Here is a 7,026-nt window from a genome sequence, read left to right as displayed (position 1 = left end):
CTCCCCCCCAAATTAATGGAGCACAGGGATCAGAATCCCCTGCCAGCCCCTCCCCTGACCAGCGTTCCCCCAACCTGCTGCACCAACATCACCAAACCTCTGGCTCCTGCCTTGAAATCCCAACTTCTCACCTAAAACCTCTCATCCCTAAGCCTGGCCTGGCTCGTGGGACCAAAATTTTCTGGGTGGGGGTGGACTGCACATGACTCCAGAGATGCCAACCTCATTTCTGTCCTCGCTGGCACATCTTGCTCACGCACACCAAGAGGCTGCACACAAATCCTGTGCGCTGATGGCCTGGCCAGAGCCTCAGCAAGGGGATGCTGAGCTATGCCCAGCACTGCTCCTGCTCTTGCTGGCATTTCAGGCAGTTTCCAAGACTTCCAGGGGCTGATTTTGGGTGGCAGGTCCTCAGACGTCAGGAAGAGGCTCCCAAGGGCAGGGATCTGCTGGGTGCAGGGGTGGCCAGGCTCTAGGATCACTTACATGGACTAAAACCCATGGGATTTTGCTGTCTCCTGAGTGGAAGCGACAAGCCCTCAGTGGGAGGTGGTGTCAGGATGCAGGAGGAGGAAAATGGGAGCCATGAACTCCGCAGGAATTTCCTGAAGGTGGAAGGCAGGAGGAACAGGATCAGCCAGGGGCCAATTCAGGTTTCAGGTGCACTGTGGGGATTCTCCCATCACTCAGCTTTTCCCTGTGACTGGAAAGAGCCAATAGCTCTAAATCTTGTACTGGGAAATGCCACAGGTGAGGGGAGACACTCACCAGCTTCCCACCTGCTTCCCAAACCCAAGAGTGGGGCTTGGAAGGGAATCACATCCAGCTGGTGACCAAGCAGGGGAGGGGATGAGGCAGAAATAAGCTGTTTATCATGCCCTAAGCAGCTGATTTCCCCCAAGGAAATCAAATCCCAAATCCAGAGCTGCTGGCAGCACTGAGGAGCGGCCCCTCCTGTCCCAGACCAGGCTGTTCTGGGGAATAAAGGCTGCCCCAGTCCCTGTAGACCAGGCTGGGGGTGTGATTCGCAGCTGCTGGCCCACGAGGCGACCCCTCCAGCTGGCTCCTTCCAGATGTTTTCCTTCACCTCAGCAGCCACCAACATCTGGCAGCTTAGATCCTCGGGGTCCATCAGGGGCAGAAAAGCAGCTCTCATTTTGTAAGGGTCAAAAAAAATGAGTTTTGTGTCCAGACATTGCTCCTTTAAGTTCTTTGCAACAGCTTTTCATGTGCATAACTGTGCCCTCATCCCCTCTCTGCCCCCAAACCCACTCTCTCCCTCTGGGCTGTGATTTACAATCCTGTAGGCAGATCCTAAGTGGCCTGAAGGACCAGGTGTGCTCTGGGTGGCCAGGAGGGGACGGGCTGCTGACCACAGGTTTCTCAGGTGCTGGTTAATCCCTGTGACAGATGTTTGGGTTGGTCAGTGCCCGACACCTGCAGCCCTGGAGCCCTGCTGGATGTTGCATGAGAGAGGAGGGAGAAGTGTCCGGGCTCCCACCTTCTTTCACTGGGCCATGGTGGAGCAGAAAACAGTTTTGGGGCTTGTTTTCCATGGGTGTTCCCTGCAGGAGAAACCTGGAGTGGGAGTGGAGCCACGGCAGCGATGGGCAGCACCGGTGGGAAGGATGTCCATGCTGCAAATCAAGGCACCACCAATATTTCTGACGGAATTGGATGGCACATGGAGCAGCAGGAATGAGGGAAACCTCATTCACTGTGCGTCAGCCAGCCAGGAAAAACCCCGAGCTTGGACCTGGGAGAATGTGGGTGTGTGGTGAATCAAATGCCTCAAGGCTGGGAGCTGGGGTCAGCCCTGCACTAAGCTCAGTTCTAGGCCAAGCTTTGGGGCAGTCTGTTTGCTCAGCCCTTGCAATCGAAGCTCTTTCCCAATTTGGGCTTCCCAGGGTCCTCTGAGCCCTGAGGAGCAGACACTGCCAGGAACTGAAGGCTTTTGCAAGGGAGCAAATCTTTGGTTGGATGCCAGGAGCCAGAGCAGTGCAAAAAACAAGAGATACGTTGGAAAATCTGTTAACCTTGAACAAAAAAAAGTTTATAAACGGATATTAAGCAAACAAGAAGTGCCAGATCTCGTGGTGGCAGCTCAGGACCCTGTTTTGGTGCAGGATCCTTGGAAAGGAGAGGTGAGGAAGGGCTGGAGACAGGAGGGAGGCACAAAGCAGTCCTGAAATAGCGAAAGGAGCAACAAACCACTGACTCTGAAGTCAGGGAAAGGACAAGAGGCAGAGCTGACACCCAGTGGGGTTTGCAGGTGCCTGAAGGAGCTCATCCTGTGGAGTTTGGCAGGATGGATCTGGTACAGAAGAGGGCTGGGAAGGATCTGGGGGTGTGTGATGCTTCTGAGCAGACAGAAATAGGTGGTAGGTGTGAAAGCAGCAGGTTCTCAAGGTGCTGGTTTGCGGAGCTCTGCCACAGCGTGGTGGAAACCAGTGCGGGATGGTTCAAAGAGCAACAGAACAAACCTGCAGAGGACAGAGAGGCCACCAGCAGCCACCTCATGGTTGAAGGGCAACCTCTGGCTCACGTGGCCCTAAACTCCTATTTTCCTACTGGTGTGGGCCATGGGGAGAGCAGAGCCTGTTGCCTACAGGGGCTGAAGCTTTGTTGTCTCAGGAAAAAAGCAGCCAGGAAAAACTGTGCAGGCGGCTCTTTGTGGTGCAGGGAAAAACCTGCCTGGGAGAGCTGGGCCAGATCTGCTGCTTTCCTCCCCACAAAATGGAGCGTGAGCTGCACCGCAAGGACTCGTTGCTCTCATTTACAAAATGCATCTGTGACCACTTCTTCATTTGCTGCCAGCCCAAATGCCTGAGAACAGCACCAGCACGACAAATGTCTCCCCGTGTGACAAATGCCACTGCTCCCCGTGAAGGTGATCACTGCTCCAGAGCCACTGTCCAGGGGCTCATTCCATACGTTAAAACCGGCTGGATCCCGAGTGCTCCCCTCGCTCAAAATGAAGCAGAGGGCAGGACTTCAGTGAGAGGAACTTCTCAGGGTGGCACTGAGGGCTGGAGGTGGGCATGGGAGAAGCGATGCCACTGCCTGCCCCTTCCTCGAGACCTCTGCATCCCGAAGGAGTCTGGCTTTAGAAGCGGTCTGGGGCCATGGGAAGCATCCCAGCCCCACTGGAGGGTCAGCAAAGCATCAGGTGACAAAATGCCTCGGGGACCGCAAAGCCCCAGGGTGTGCGATGCTGATTTTGTCCCCCACCCCCGGGACACCAGCCCGGGGAGGCTGGAAGCCAGGGCTGTGGGCTCGCTGTGAAATGAGCGGAGAGGTCTCAGCCCCGCGGGGCACAGAGGGATTTTTGCTGCCGGCCAGGAACAGATTTGGGTGGAGCTGGGAAAGTGCCAGGCCCTCCTGCCAACGGGGGGAAGAGAGCTGTGTCCGGCTGGCCCCGGGGCACAGCTCCGTGGCTGCCTGGCCGGGGCTGGAGCAGTGAGCTGTGTCCCACCGGGAAGGCGCATCCCGGGAGCGCTGCCCCCGCCTCTCCTCCGGCCCATCTGCGGCTCCTCCTCTGCGCGCTCCGCCAAGGCAGCTCCGCCACGGCAACTGCCAGGAGGCTTCAGCGAGCGAGCACTTCGCAGCAAAGTGCACCACAACGTTAAATCACAGCTAAAAATATTCCTCAGCAGCTTTATTAGTAAATGCCACAGTTGGTGGTTTGGTATGGTTGGGGTTTTTTTTTTCCCCCCCTTCTACAGTAGAATGTTTCAGCTCTAGGAACAGCACTTGACTAAACTGTCTCTAAATCACCTCCACCTCCGAGGGCTGGGCTCTGCAGCACCAGCCCTGCTTAGGAGGATGCCGTAAATGCAACTGCCTCGTTAGCCTGGGGTCAGTACAAACCCTCATCCTGCTGCGAGTCTGGTTTAAAACAAACAGGTTCCTGGATGGGTGTTAGGTGAATGATGTTTCTTTACAGGTAGGCAAGAGCAAATGCTATAAATCACAGAATCACAGGAGGGTTTGGGTTGGAAGGGACCTTTAAGATGATCTAGTTCAACCCCCCCTGCCACTATCCCAGGCTGCTCCAAGCCCCATCCAACCTGACCTTGGGCACTTCCAGGGATCCAGGGGCAGCCACAGCTTCCCTGGGCACCCTGTGCCAGGGCCTCCCCACCCTCATAGCCAGGAATTTCTTCCCAGTATCCCGTCTCCTTCCTAGCATTTAATCTAAATCTCTCCTCTTTTAGTTCAAAACCGTTCCCCACTGGCCTATCACTACTTCCCCCTATAAAAAGTCTTTCCCTCCTTTTGATAAGCCCCCTTTAGGCACTGGAAAGGGCTCTGAGGTGTCCCCAGAGCCTTCTCTTCTCCAGGCTGAACAACCCCATCTCTGCCAAGTGGGTTTTCAGGCAGTAGCTTTCCTTGGGGTTTAGTTAACGTGGAGTTGGGGTTCTGTTTGATTTCTCAGACATGGGGAGCCCTCAGTGTCCCCTGGCTCTAGTCATGGAGCTGAGGGCCACTTCTTCAGGTCCTTCCCATTCACCTTTTGGCTCCATCTCTGCTACGGATACAGAGCAGAGTATCCGTATCCATGCAAAATCCATGCAAAAAAAGGACATCCATCCCGATTCCCTAACGCTGAAGGGAAAAAGGAGGGGGAAAGTTGTGGATGAAACCATGCATGACCCTCCTCCATCATCCCTTGGCTGCTCCGTGCCTGGTTCCAGGGCGAGGAATGCCCGGGAGCAGCGGCACTGCCTTGATCTTCAGAGGAGGAGTCAGGGGATGGGGCTGTGGGAACACAGCACAGATCCCGGCTCTGTTTTGGCTGCAAAAGATCCCTGCTGGCCCAGGAATCATGTGTTGTTTTTAATGACTCTATCACCAAAGGAAAATCTTCAATGACGGCTTTTTTTTCCCCTTTTGTGCCCAGCTCATTACCAGAAGGATCTCCCTCGCTCGCTGCAGGCTTGTGTGAGCAGGACGCTGCTGAACAAACCGGCCTTTTTCTCCCCAATATAGAAGGCGCTTTGATAAACCCGGGAAACCCTCGGCCAGCAGCGAGGGGCTTTCTGGAAAGCCGCTGCTGCTGCCTTTGCGAACAGCCGCAGGACTGGCATCTCCAGCCACGGAGCAGAGCGCTCCCAGCCAGCTCCAACCCGCTCCCTGCAGGGCTGGGCTCTGCCTGATGCTCCCCAGAGCGTCCATGTGGGTTTTCCCACCAGTGCTGGACATGCACCCTGCAAAACTCCGGGTGGATGTGGGCAAGTGGGGGCAGACGGCAGCCCGGAGCTGGCTGCAGCCTCTCAGCTCAGAGGCGTGCGAAATGCCGCGGCTCTTGCCCGCGGGGTGCAGCTCAGAGGGTGCCTTTTTGGATGAGCAGCTCTGCAAAAAAAAAAAAAAAAAAAAAAAAAAAGCAAAAAAAAAAAAAGCGTTCTTGCTTTTCTTTTTTTATTCCTTAACACTTCTGGCTCGAGGGCTGTTGTTCGTAACTTGTCAAGATCTTGGCATCGGCGGCTGATTTGTCATCCGCCATAAAATGGAGGCTGAGCATCTTTGGTTCAGAACTGGGCCAAGGGAGATGACAGCTCAAAGCGAAATATGCTTCATCTCGAGTTTTCTCCCTGGCCTTCAGCTCCCGGGAGAAGGAGCGGACATTTGGGGTCTGAGTTGCATCACAGCGTTCTGTGTGAGAGCCCTTCTCCTGCTCTGCGTTTGCGACAGCACAGCCCGGTGCACATTAACCCTCCACCTGCCAGAGCTGCTTGTGCTGGACCGATGCTGCCATCACCCTGCCCTCCTCACCGAGCTCTGCAACCTGTCACCCTGGGAGCTACTGGGATACACAAATACCACCAAAACACCATTTCTAAAAAAAAAAAAATTATACCAGCAATCTCTTTAAAACCCAGGCAATGAGCTGCAGCATGAGGGGTGTGCCTTGGCAGGCTGAAGTTTGGAAGATGAATTATTAATCCTGCCATTCCCGAGCTGCCCGCACATCCCAGTGCTGCGCTCCCATCATCCGGCTGGTGTCCGGCAGCGTGTCCGGCCGCTGGCTCCGCTGTGCCGGGCACACAAAGCAGCCACAAACTCCGATAAAAAGCATCTCAATCCGTAGGGATATCATCGCGCTGACACCACCACGAGGCAGCAAGAACTCGAGTTTGAAGCGATAAAATTAAAGCTCCCTGCAAGTAGCTGAATCACTGAGCGTGGAGGCCCAGGCTTGGCACCTTGGGGGGCTCTGGGCCTACCTGAAGCTCTGCCCATGGGGGTGCCCCGGGCTGGGGGGGGCCACCAAGGGGGCTCTGAACCCAGCGGGGCTCCAAATCCCAGGGAGGCCACCAGGATGGGGGGGGGGGAGGAGGGGGCCGTGCATGACAGGTGACACCAGGTTGTGCCCTGCTCAGCGCTGTCCCCTCTGCGCCCCCAGCCTCACACTGGGCTGCAGAGCCCCCCGGAGCCCTCCCCCAATTCCCCAGCCAGGGGGTGATGAGCCCTGCCCTGCGCTGGCTGTGGGTGCACAGGCACCCGTGGGCCCAGTTTATCCCCCACGGCGACGTAAAGATGAAGGATCCTCCCTCCCCAGGATGCGAGGATGTCAAGTGAAGCCCCCCGCCCCCACCCCGCCCCCATGCAAGGGTGCAGAGCAGCCGGGTCCCCCCTCCCTCTCCATGTAGGAATGCGAAGTGACAGCACACACACCCCCTCCCCAGCGCAGGGGTGCAGAGAGGCCCGGAGCACCGCGCTGCAAATGTGCCAAGTGCTCCGGGATCCCTCCCCCCACGCCATGAAAACGTGCAGAGCAGCCTGGCCCCCTCCCCTCCAGGCAAAGGTGCAAAACGTGGAGGATTCCCCCCCCCCCGCCCCACAACGAATAGCTGCGAAGTGGAGGGACCCCCCACGCAAGGATGCGAAGCAGCTTGGACAGCCCCTTCCCACAGCAAGGCTGTGAAGGGATGGAGGACAGCCCCCCCGCCCCCATGCACGGATGCAAAGCTGGGGGGGATGCAGCAATACGGGGATGCAGAGCGGCCCTTCCCCCCCCCCCCC

The sequence above is a fragment of the Corvus kubaryi genome, unplaced genomic scaffold, assembly GCF_017639235.1.
Source record: "Corvus kubaryi isolate FWS band 111438036 unplaced genomic scaffold, C.kubaryi_AGA036_p1.0 37395, whole genome shotgun sequence".
NCBI classification, from domain to species: Eukaryota; Metazoa; Chordata; class Aves; order Passeriformes; family Corvidae; genus Corvus; species Corvus kubaryi.
This window is presented reverse-complemented; position numbering follows the sequence as displayed.